The sequence below is a fragment of the Balaenoptera physalus genome (assembly GCF_965194825.1).
Source record: "Balaenoptera physalus genome assembly, chromosome: 3".
Classification (NCBI taxonomy): Eukaryota; Metazoa; Chordata; class Mammalia; order Artiodactyla; family Balaenopteridae; genus Balaenoptera; species Balaenoptera physalus.
Genome location: NC_138890.1, coordinates 66,750,896 through 66,763,498, shown reverse-complemented (window position 1 = coordinate 66,763,498; position 12,603 = coordinate 66,750,896). Strand labels below are relative to the sequence as shown.

Below are 12,603 nucleotides of genomic sequence, written 5' to 3'. Positions count from 1 at the left end.
ATTTAGGTTGCTCCCATGTCTTGGCTATTGTAAATAGTACTGCAGTGAACAATGGGGTTCATGTATCCTTTTGAACCATGGTTTTCTCCAGATATATGCCCAGGAGTGGAATTGCTGGATCATATGGTAGCTCTATTTTTTTTTTTTGTTAGTTTCTGCTTTATAACAAAGTGAATCAGCTATACGCATACATATATCACCATATCCCCTCCCTCTTGCGTCTCCCTCTCACCCTCCCTATCCCACCCCTCTAGTTGGACACAAAGCACTGAGCTGATCTCCCTGTGCTATGCAGCTGCTTCCCACTAGCTATCTATTTTACATTTGGTAGTGTATATATGTCCATGCCACTTTCTCACTTCGTCCCAGCTTACCCTTCCCCCTCCCTGTGTCCTCAAGTCCATCTCTACATCTGCATCTTTATTCCTGTCCTGCCACTAGGTTCTTCAGAACCATTTATTTTAGATTCCATATATATGTGTTAGCATATGGTATTTTTTTTTTCTCTTTCTGACTTACTTCACTCTGTATGACAGTCTCTAGGTCCATCCACCTCACTACAAGTAACTCAATTTTGTTTCCTTTTATGGCTGAGTATTATTCCATTGTATATATGTGCCACATCTTCTTTATCCATTCATCTGTCAGTGGACACTTAGGTTGCTTCCATGTCCTGGCTATTGTAAATAGAGCTGCAATGAACATTGTGGTACATGACTCTTTTTGAATTATGGTTTTCTCAGGGTATATGCCCAGTAGTGGGATTGCTGGGTTGTATGGTAGTTCAATTTTTAGTTTTTTAAGGAACCTCCATACTGTTCTCCATAGTGGTTTTACCAATTTACATTACCACCAGCAATGTAGGAGTGTTCCCTTTTCTCCACACCCTCTCCAGCATTTATTGTTTGTAGACTTCTTTTTTAAAAAATTTATTTATTTATTTATTTATGGCTGTGTTGGGTCTTCGTTTCTGTGCGAGGGCTCTCTCCAGTTGCGGCAAGCGGGGACCACTCTTCATCGCGGTGCGCAGGCTTCTCACTATCGCGGTCTCTCTTGTTGCGGAGCACAGGCTCCAGACGCGCAGGCTCAGTAATTGTGGCTCATGGGCCCAGTTGCTCAGTGGCATGTGGGATCTTCCCAGACCAGGGCTCGAACCCGTGTCCCCGGCATTGGCAGGCAGATTCTTAACCACTGTGCCACCAGGGAAGCCCCTGTTTGTAGACTTCTTGATGATGGCCATTCTGACTGGTGTGAGGTGATATCTCCTTGTAGTTTTGATATGCAGTTCTCTAATAATTAACGATGTTGAGCATCTTTTCATGTGCTTCCTAGATATCTGTATGTCTTCTTTGGAGAAATGTCTGTTTAGGACTTCTGCCCATTTTTTGATTGGGTTGTTAGTTTTTTTAGTATTGAGCTGCATGAACTGTTTGTAAATTTTGAAGATTAATTCCTTGTCAGTCGCATCATTTGCAAATATTTTCTCCCATTCTGTGGGTTTTCTTTTCATTTTGTTTATGGATTCTTTTGCTGTGCAAAAGCTTTTGAGTTTAACTAGGTCCCATTTGTTTATTTTTGTCTTTATTTTCATTACTCTAGGAGGTTGGTCAAAAAAAATCTTGCTGTGATTTATGTCAGAGCATTCTCTGCCTATGTTTTTGTCTAAGAGTTTTATAGTATCCAGTCTTACATTTAGGTGTTTGATTCACTTTAAGTTTACTTTTGTTTATGGTGTTAAGGAGTGTTTTTTTTTTTCTGATTTGAATTTTATTTTATTTTATTTTTTTATACAGCAGGTTCTTATTAGTTCTCTATTTCATACAAATTAGTGTATGTATGTCAATACCAATCTCCCAATTCATCCCCCCACCCCCACGTTACCCCCTTGGTGTCCATACGTTTGTTCTCTACATTTGTGTCTCTATTTCTGCCTTGCAAACCGGTTCATCTGTACTATTTTTCTAGATTCCACAATATGCGTTAATACACAATATTTGTTTTTCTCTTTCTGACTTACTTCACTCTGTATGACAGTCTCTAGGTCCATCCACATCTCTACAGATGACCCAGTTTCATTCCTTTTTATGACTGAGTAATATTCCATTGTAGATAATGTACCACGTCTTCTTTATCCATTCGTCTGTCAGTGGGAATTTAGGTTGCTTCCATGACCTGGCTATTGTAAATAGTGCTGCAGTGAACATTGGGGTACATGTGTCTTTTTGAATTATGCTTTTCTCAGGATATATACCCAGTAGTGGGATTGCTGGGTCATATGGTAATTCTATTTTTAGTTATTTAAGGAACCTCCATACTGTTCTCCATAGTGGCTGTATCAATTTACATTCCCACCAACAGTGCCAGAGGGTTCCCTTTTCTCCACACCCTCTCTAGCATTTATTGTTTGTAGATTTTTTGATGATGGCCGTTCTGACTGGTGTGAGGTGATACCTCATTGTAGTTTTGATTTGCATTTCTCTAATGATTAGTGATGTTGAATGTCTTTTCATATATTTGTTGGCAATCTGTATATCTTCTTTGGAGAAATGTCTATTTAGATCTTCTGCCCATTTTTTGATTGGGTTGTTTGCTTTATTGATATTGAGCTGTTGAGCTGCTTGTAAATTGTGGAGATTAATCCTTTGTCAGTTGCTTCATTTGCAAATATTTTCTCCCATTCTGAGGGTTGTCTTTTTGTCTTGTTTATAGTTTCCTTTGCTGTGCAAAAGCTTTTAAGTTTCATTAGGTCCCGTTTGTTTATTTTTGTTTTTATTTCCATTAGTAGATGGGTCACAAAAGATCTTGCTGTGATTTTTTTCAGAGTGTTCTTCCTAAGCTTTCCTCTAAGAGTTTTATAGTGTCTGGTCTTACATTTAGGTCTTTAATACATTTTGAGTTTATTTTTGTGTTTGGTGTTAGGGAGTGTTCTAATTTCATTCTTTTACATGTACCTGTCCAGTTTTCCCAGCACCACTTATTGGAGAGACTGTCTTTTCTCCAATGTATAGTCTTGCCTCCTTTGTCATAGATTAGGTGACCATAGGTGCATGGGTTTATCTCTGGGCTTTCTATCCTGTTCCATTGATCTGTATTTCTGTTTTTGTGCCAGTACCATATTGTCTTGATTACTGTAGCTTTGTAGTATAGTCTGAACTCAGGGAGTCTGATTCCTCCAGCTCCGTTATTTTCCCTCAAGACTGCTTTGGCTATTTGGGGTCTTTTTTGTCTCCATACAAATTTTAAGACATTTTGTTCTAGTTCTGTAAAAAATGCCACTGGTAATTTGATAGGGATTGCATTGAATCTGTAGATTGCTTTGGGTAGTATAGTCATTTTCACAATATTGATTCTTCCAATCCAAGAACATGGTATATCTCTCCATCTGTTTGTGTCATCTTTGATTTCTTTCATCAGTGTCTTATAGTTTTCTGAGTACAGGTCTTTTACCTCCTTAGGTAGGTTTATTTTTAGGTATTTTATTCTTTTTGTTGCAATGGTGAATGGGATTGTTTCCTTAATTTCTCTTTCTGATCTTTTGTTGTTAGTGTATAGGAATGCAAGAGATTTCTGTGTATTAATTTTGTATCCTGCAACTTTACCAAATTCATTGATTAGCTCTAGTAGTTTTCTGGTGGCATCTTTAGGATTCTCTAAGTATAGTATCTTGTCATCTGCAAACAGTGACAGTTTTAATTCTTCTTTTCCAATTTGTATTCCTTTTATTTCTTTTTCTTCTCTGATTGCCATGGCTAGGACTTTCATAACTATGTTGAATAATAGTGGTGAGAGTGGACAGCCTTGTCTTGCTCCTGATCTTAGAGGAAATGCTTTCAGTTTTTCACCATTGAGAATGATGTTTGCTGTGTGTTGTCGTATATGGCCTTTATTATGTTGAGGTATGTTCCCTCTATGCCCACTTTCTGGAGAGTTTTTATCATAAATGGGTGTTGAATTGTGTCAGAAAATTTGTCTGCATCTATTGAGATGATCATATGGTTTTTATTCTTCAATTTGTTAATATGGTATATCACATTGATTGATTTGTGTATATTGAAGAATTCTTGCATCCCTGGGATAAATCCCACTTGATCACAGTGTATGATCCTTTTAATGTGTTTTTGGATTCTGTTTGCTGGTATTGTGTTGAGGATTTTTGCATCTGTATTCATCAGTGATATTGGTTTGTAATTTTTTTTTTAATTTTTAAAAAAAGAATTAATTAATTATTATTTTTTTTTGGGCTGTGTTGGGTGTTCGTTGCTGCGTGTGGGCTTTCTCTAGTTGCCGCGATTTGGTGCTAGTCATTGTTGTGGTGCACAGGCTTCTCATCGCGGTGGCTTCTCTTGTTGCGGAGCACGGGCTCTAGGAGTGCGGGCTTCAGTAGTTGTGGCATGCAGGTTCAGTAGTTGTGGCACGTGGGCTCAGTAGTTATGGCTCACAGGCATTAGAGCGCAGGCTTAGTTGCAATGCACGGATTTAATTGCTCTGTGGTATGTGGGATCTTCCTGGGACAGGGCGCGAACCCCTGTCCCCTGAATTGGCAGGTTGATTCTTAACCACTGAGCCACCAGGGAAGCTCTGTAATTTTCTTTTTTGTAGTATCTCTGTCTGGTTTTGGTGTCAGGGTGATGGTGGCCTCGTACAATGAGTTTGGGAGTGTTTCTTCCTCTGCAATTTTTTGGAAGAGTTTGAGAAGGATAGGTGTTAGCTCGTCTCTAAATATTTGATAGAATTCACCTGTGAAGCCATCTGGCCCTGGACTTTTGTTTGTTGGAAGATTTTTAATCACAGTTTCAATTTCATTACTTGTGATTGGTCTGTTCATATTTTCTCTTTCTTCCTGGTTCAGTCTTGGACGTTTATACCTTTCTGAGAATTAGTCCATTTTTTCCCAGTTGTCCATTTTATTGGCATAGAGTTGCTTGTAGTAGTCTCTTATGATGCTTTGCATTTCTGCAGTGTCCGTTGTAACTTCTCCTTTTTTATTTCTAATTTTATTGATTTGAGTCCTTTCCCTCTTTTTCTTGATGAGTCTGGCTAAAGGTTTATCCATTTTGTTTATCTTCTCAAAGAGCCAGCTTTTAGTTTCATTGATCTTTTCTATTGTTTTCTTTGTCTCTATATCATTTATTTCTGCTCTGATCTTTATGATTTCTTTCCTTCTATTAACTTTGGGTTTTGTTTGTTCTTCTTTCTCTAGTTCCTTTAGGTGTAAGGTTAGATTGTTTATTTGAGATTTTTCTTGTTTTTTGAGGTAGGATTGTATAGCTATAAACTTCCCTCTTAGAACTGCTTTTGCTGCATCCCATAGGTTTTGGATCTTTGTGTTTTCGTTGTAATATGTCTGTAGATATGTTTTGATTTCCTCTTTGATTTCTTCAGTGATCTCTTGGTTATTTAGTAACGTATTGTTTAGCCTCCATGTGTTTGTGTTTTTTATGTTTTTTCCCTGTCACTCATTTCTAATCTCATAGCGTTGTGGTTGGAAAAGATATTTGATATGATTTCAATTTTCTTAAATTTACCAAGGCTTGATTTGTGACCCAAGATGTGATCTATCCTGGAGAATGTTCTGTGTGCACTTGAGAAGAACGTGTAATCTGCTGTTTTTGGATGGAATGTCCTATAAATATCAATTAAATCTATCTGGTCTATTGTGTCATTTAAAGCTTCTGTTTCCTTATTTATTTTCTGTTTTGGATGATCTGTCCATTGGTGTAAGTGAGGTGTTAAAGTCCCCCACTATTATTGTGTTACTGTCGATTTCCTCTTTTATAGCTGTTTGCAGTTGCCTTATGTATTGAGGTGCTCCTATGTTGGGTGCATATATATTTATAATTGTTATATCTTCTTCTTGGATTGATCCCTTGATCATTATGTAGTGTCCTTCTTTGTCTCTTGTAACATTCTTTATTTTAAAGTCGATTTTATCTGGTATGAGTATTGCTACTCCAGCTTTCTTTTGATTTCTGTTTTCATGGAATATCTTTTTCCATCCCCTTACTTTCAGTTTGTATGTATCCCTAGGTCTGAAGTGGGTCTCTTGTAGACAGCATATATATGGGTCTTGTTTTTGTACCCGTTCAGCAAGCCTGTGTCTTTTGGTTGGAGCATTTAATCCATTTATGTTTAAGGTAATTATCGATATGTATGTTCCTATGACCATTTTCTTAATTGTTATGGGTTTGTTTTTGTAGGTCCTTTTCTTCTCTTGTGTTTGCCACTGAGAGGAGTTCCTTTAGCATTTGTTGTAGAACTGGTTTGGTGGTGCTCAATTCTCTTAGCTTTTGCTTGTCTGTAAGACTTTTGATATCTCTGTTCAAACTGAATGAGATCCTTGCCGGGTAGAGTAATCTTCATTATAGGTTCTTCCCTTTCATCACTTTAAATATATCATGCCACTCCCTTCCGGCTTGTAGAGTTTCTGCTGAGAAATCAGCTGTTAACCTTATGGGAGTTCCCTTGTATGTTATTTGTCGTTTTTCTCTTGTTGCTTTCAATAATTTTTCTTTGTCTTTAATTTTTGTCCATTTGATTACTGTGTGTCTCAGCGTGTTTCTCCTTGGGTTTATCCTGCCTGGGACTCTCTTTGCTTTCTGGACTTGGGTGGCTATTTCCTTTCCCATGTTAGGGAAGTTTTCAACTAATGTCTTCAAATATTTTCTTGAGTCCTTTCTCTCTCTTTTCTCCTTCTGGTGCCCCTATAATGTGAATGTTGTTGCGTTTAATGCTGTCCAGAGGTCTCTTAGGCTGTCTTCATTTCTTTTCATTCTTTTTTCTTTATTCTGTTCTGTGGCAGTGAATACCACCATTCTGTCTTCCAGGTCACTTATCTGTTCTTCTGCCTCAGTTATCCTGCTATTTATTCCTTCTAGTGTATTTTTCATTTCAGTTATTTTATTGTTCATCTCTGTTTGTTCTTTAATTCTTCTAGGTGTTTGTTCTTTAATTCTTCTAGGTCTTTGTTAAACATTTCTGGCATCTTTTTGATCTTTGTCTCCATTCTTTTTCTGAGGTCTTGGATCATCTTCACTATCATTATTCTGCCTTCTTTTTCTGGATGGTTGCCTATCTCCACTTCATTTAGTTGTTTTTCTGGGGTTTTATCTTGTTCCTTCATCTGGTACATAGTCCTCTGCCTTTTCATCTTGTCTATCTTTCTGTGAATGTGGTTTTCGCTCCACAGGTTGCAGAATTGTAGTTCTTCTTGCTTCTGCTGTCTGCCCTCTGGTGGATGAGGCTACCTAAGAGCCTTGTGCAATCTTCCCGATTGGAGGGACTGGTGGTGGGTAGAGCTGGGTGTTGCTCTGGTGGGCAGAGCTCAGTAAAACTTTAATCTGCTTGTCTGCTGATGGCTGGGGCTGGGTTCCCTCCCTGTTTGCTGTTTGGCCTGAGGCAACCCAGCACTGGATCCTACTTGGCTCTTTGGTGGGGCTAATGGCAGACTCTGTGAGGGCTCACACCAAGGAGTACTTCCCAGAACTTCTTCTGCCAGTGTCCTTGACCCCACGGTGAGCCACAGCCACCCCCCGCCTCTGCAGGAGACCCTCCAACACTAGCAGATAGGTCTGGTTCAGTCTCCTATGGGGTTGCAGCTCTTTCCCCTGGGTCCCGATATGCACACTACTTTGTGTGTGCCCTCCAAGAGTGGAGTCTCTGTTTCCCCCAGTCCTGTCGAAGTCCTGCAATCAAATCCTGCTAGGCTTCAAAGTCTGATTCTCTAGGAATTCCTCCTCCCATTGCCGGAGCCCCCAGGTTGGGAAGCCTGACGTGGGGCTCTGAACCTTCACTTCAGTGGGTGGACTTCTGTGGTATAAGTGTTCTCCAGTCTGTGAGTCACCCACCCAGCAGTTATGGGATTTGATTTTATTGTGATTGCACCCCTCCTACCACCTTATTGCGGCTCCTCCTTTGTCTTTGGATATGGGGTATCTTTTTTGGTGAGTTCCAGTGTCTTCCTGTCGATGATTGTTCAGCAGTTAGTTGTGATGCCGGTGCTCTCACAAGAGGGAGTGAGTACACATCCTTCTACTCTGCCATCTTGAACCAATCTGTGGCTACTTCTTTGTGTTTGGATGTAGAATATCTTTTTTTGGTAGGTTCCAGCATTTAAAAAAAAATTTATTTGTTTTTGACTGCACTGGGTCTTCGTTGTTGTGTGTGGGAATTTTTCTCCAGTTCCGGCGAGTGGGGCTACTCTTTGTTGCGGTGTGTGGTCTTCTCATTGCGGTGGCTTCTCTTGTTGCGGAGCACGGGATATAGGTGTGTGGGCTCAGTAGTTGTGGCTCTCAGGCTCTAGAGCGCAGGCTCAGTGGTTTTGGCACACGGGTTTAGTTGCTCTGCAGCATGTGGAATCTTCCCAGACTAGGGTTCGAATCCGTGTTCCCTGCCTTGGCAGGCGGGTTCTTAACCATTATGCCACCAGGGAAGTTCCCAGCATTTTTTTGTCACTGGTTGTTCAGTAGTTTGTTATGATTTTGGTGTTTTTGTAAAAAGAGGTGAGCTCACGTCCTTCTATTCCACCATCTTGCAAATTCCTTCCCAAAATGTGCATCTTTATTCTAACCAGGGAATTATTTTTTCAATAGGCTTCATCAGAGAAAAAAATCATTAGAGTGCAAACAAGCTCAAGGAAAAAATTTTTTTCCCTGAAAATTCAAATGAAAGAATATGGTAGAGCTGGGCAGCAAATTGTCAGTGAGCATCTCGATTGCAGAAAACTCATCCACATCAATCAGCTCTAGGGGTCCTATGAGAGAACTGTAAAATGAGGTCACTGGAATGGATGAGCTACTTCCACTTGGAGAGGCTGTAATTCCAGTCCATAAGATGGGTCTTCAGTCACTTTTCCCAAAAAGGTGTAAAATAATCACCCCAAACCCAGGTAGTCTTTGTCCCCTCTGAAACAGAGTCATTCCAAGTACTCCTGCCAACATGAGCTGTGACTTGCCTGGAGCATGCAGGCTGTGGTCTCAGCCTGTGCCTATTCTTCAATTTGGTAATGTGGTGTATCACACTGATTGATTCATGGACATTGGAAAATCCTTGCATCCCTGGATAAATCTCACTTGATCATGGTGTATGATCCTCTTTAGTATTGTTGGATTTGGTTTACTAGAATTTTGTTGAGGATTTTTGTGTCTATGTTCATCAGTGATGTTGGCCTGTAATTTTTTTTTGTGTGTGTGTGGTATCTTTGTCTGGTTTTGGTATCAGGGTGATGATGGCCTCATAGAATGAGTTTGGGAGTGTTCCTTCCTCTGAAGTTTTTGGAATAGTTTCAGAAGGTTAGGTGTTAACTATTCTCTAAATGTTTGGTAGAATTCACCTGTGAAGGCTCTGGTCCTGGGCTTTTGCTTGTTGAGGGTTTTTTAATGACACGTTCAATTTCAGTACTTGTAGTTGGTCTGTTCATATCTTCTATTTCTTCCTGGTTCAGTCTTGGGAGATTGTGATGTACCTGTACATTTTGCTATAGCTGTACCATTCCATATTCCCACCAGCAATGTATGTGAGATATAATTTCTTTTCATCCATGTCAGCATTTGGCAATGTCACTATTATGTTACTGTTCTAATAGGTGTAGTGATAGCTCATTGTGGTCTTCATTTGCATTTCTCTCATGGCTAATGATGTTGAACATCTTTTCATGTGCTAGTTTGCCATCTGTATAATCCTTTTCAGTGAAATGTCTCTTCATGTATATTGTTTTTTGTTTTGAGAGTTACTTATTACTCTGATGGGAGGAGTGGTAGGGAGGCATAATATTTTTTGGTGCTTTTTGGTTCTAAATGGATACTAAGAATTAAAATTTATGACCTTAGAATATTCAGACATGGACAAAGTGGCTATACTAGTTTGTACTTCCACCAGCTCTTTCTTGTGTGCTCATTTCCCCCATACCTTTGTAAATATTTAATCTTATTAAACTTGTTATTTTTTGCCAAGTGGATGAGCAAAAGTAGATCCCACTCTTTTAAGCTGCATTTGTCTGAGACTGAGTGTATTTTCATAGGTTTTTGGATTTGTATTTACTCTTTTAAGAATTAATTGTTTGTAGCCTTTGCCACTTTAAAAAATCAATCTTTTTTTTTTTTTTTTTTAGAAATTCACGTTCTTTTATTTATTTATTTATTTATTTATTTATGACTGTATCGGGTCCTCGCCTCTGTGCGAGGGCTTTCTCCAGCCGCGGCAAGCGGGGACCACTCTTCATTGCGGTGCGCAGGCCTCTCACCATCGCGGCCTCTCCCGTTGTGGAGCACAGGCTCCAGACGCGCAGGCTCAGTAATTGTGGCTCACGGGCCCAGTCGCTCCGCGGCATGTGGGATCCTCCCAGACCAGGGCTCGAACCCGTGTCCCCTGCATTGGCAGGCAGATTCTCAACCACTGCACCACCAGGGAAGCCCAAAAAATCAATCTTTAATCACACAAATAATCTGTGTCTTATTCTTCATCATCTTCTTTTAAAAGGAAAATTATGAGTAAGGCTAAAGTTACCTTTGAATACCACCCTATTCCTTAACATATCAACCCAAACCTTAGTAGTTTAAAACAGCCACCATGAGTCTCTAGGTTGCCTGGGTAGTTCAACTGATTCGGGCTGACCTAGCTATAAGCTGGCTGGATGACTGTGGTCTGGTTGTCCTGGATGGTCTGGAGTGGAATGACTTTCCTTTTCCCCACTTATGCTTCCATTAGGGCATTCTGGAAATGTTCTCATTATGATTCCAAGAAAGGAAATGGAAACATGTAAGCACTTTTTGAAGACTTTGCTTGTGTCCCATTTGCTACTATTCCACTGGCTAAAGCAAATTACGTGGTTAGGTCCAGAGACATTGTGAGGTCACAGCTAAAAATCATAGATACAGGGAGGTATGAAACAATGGGGCCATTGAAGCAGTCAGTCTACCATAGTCTACCCTTTGGCCATGATTAATCACATCCCTCCCATATGCAAAGTATGCTCACCCCCATTCCAGGATCCCCCAAAAACTTTCCAATCATGTCATTATGCTTGGAGTCTAGGACCTCATGATCAACATCAGATCTGCATATGGCTCCCTGGATGCAACTTCTCTTTATCTGGGGACCTGTGAACTAAAAAGACAAGTTACTGCTCTCTGCCCCCAAATACAATGGTGAGACAAGGACAGGACACCTGCAACAGACACTCCCATTTAAAGGGAAAGAATGGGGAGGGCATATTGAATCACTGTTCAAAGCAATTCTAAAATCAAGGTGGAAAAATAGTGCCAGGTTCCCCTATTTTTGGCAGGACTTCATTCCAGGTACCTCCTACTTCAGGGATGGCGAATGTCCTTCTTTTTTGGCTGCTCCTTGAGGCTTGTGGGATCTTAGTTCCCTCACCAGGGATTGAACCTGGGCCCACAGCAGTGAAAGTGCCAAGTCTTAACCACTGGACCACCAGGGAATTCCCAGATGGTGAATGTCCTTTGAATGGCACCTAATTCTGCTTAGCAGGAGTGGCTTTCTAGTCCATTATATTCCAAGGCCCTTGACATCACCCTCTGAGGTGTCATTAATTTTCCATTGCCCTCCTTTGGCCACTCCTGAAGAGAAAACATGCCCTTTGCACAATTTCTCAGCATTTTTCCTGTCCAGAGGCCTTTTTACATTTTGAACAGTTTCAGCCCAGTCTGGAGGCACTTATACAATATCCTCAAAAACTTTATGGATTTTCTTTGTATCTGATTCTATTCAACTCCATTTTCTAAAAGCTATACCCATAATTTTTAAAGAGCTTCATCTTTTCTACGCCTAATCACTGTTACTCTGGTCTTGTCAGGCAATGTTCTTAAGATTCCTGGGTTCAGCAGAGAGGGTCTGTAAGGCAAAACCTTAAGCTTTTGCTTATGTCAAGTTTTTTTATTACCCCATTAGCCAAAGCAAGTCATATTGTTAAGCCCAGAGCCAGTATGAGCAGGCACTATAAAAGGGCATAGATGGGGAAAAAAAAAAAAGGGCATAGATGAATGCCAATCTGTCCATTTCTCTATTGGGTTACCTTTTTCCTGGGAGTCTTTATATATGCTGGATACTTTGTTAGGTGTGTGATAAATGTACTTTTCAGTATACAGCATGACTTTTCATGTTGTTTATTTTGTTTTTACCTTTTATACTTTTACATTTTTATTTAGTCAAATTTAAAATTTTTAATTTATATTCATATCTGTTCATTATTTGTTTCAAAGAACTTTCTAAGTTCCCATTTTCTTATAAAGCTTTGACATTTTTGGGGAAGTTTAGATCTCTCTATCTTGAATTTCCTTTTTTTAAATTGAAGTATAGTTGATTTACAATATTGTGCTAGTTTCAAGGGTACAGCAAAGTGATTTTATATATATTCTTTTTCAAATTATTTTCCATTATAGTTTATTACAAGATATTGAATATAGTTGCCTGTGCTGTACAGTAAATCCTTGTTTATCTATTTTATATATAGTAGTGTGTATCTGCTAATCCCATACTCCTAATTTATGCCTCCCTAGAATTTACTTTAGAGAATAGTATGTAGGGACATAATTATTTTTTCCCCAAATGGAGAATCAATTGCCTCAATAACATTATTAAAAGGTCCAG

General features: G+C 39.5%; 1 long non-coding RNA gene across 1 annotated transcript in view; it reads left to right on the top strand.

Moving 5' to 3' along the window:
• Positions 1–12,603, top strand: part of LOC309657420 — a 1,054,509-nt gene that overhangs the window by 209,030 nt on the left and 832,876 nt on the right. The window lies entirely within an intron of this gene.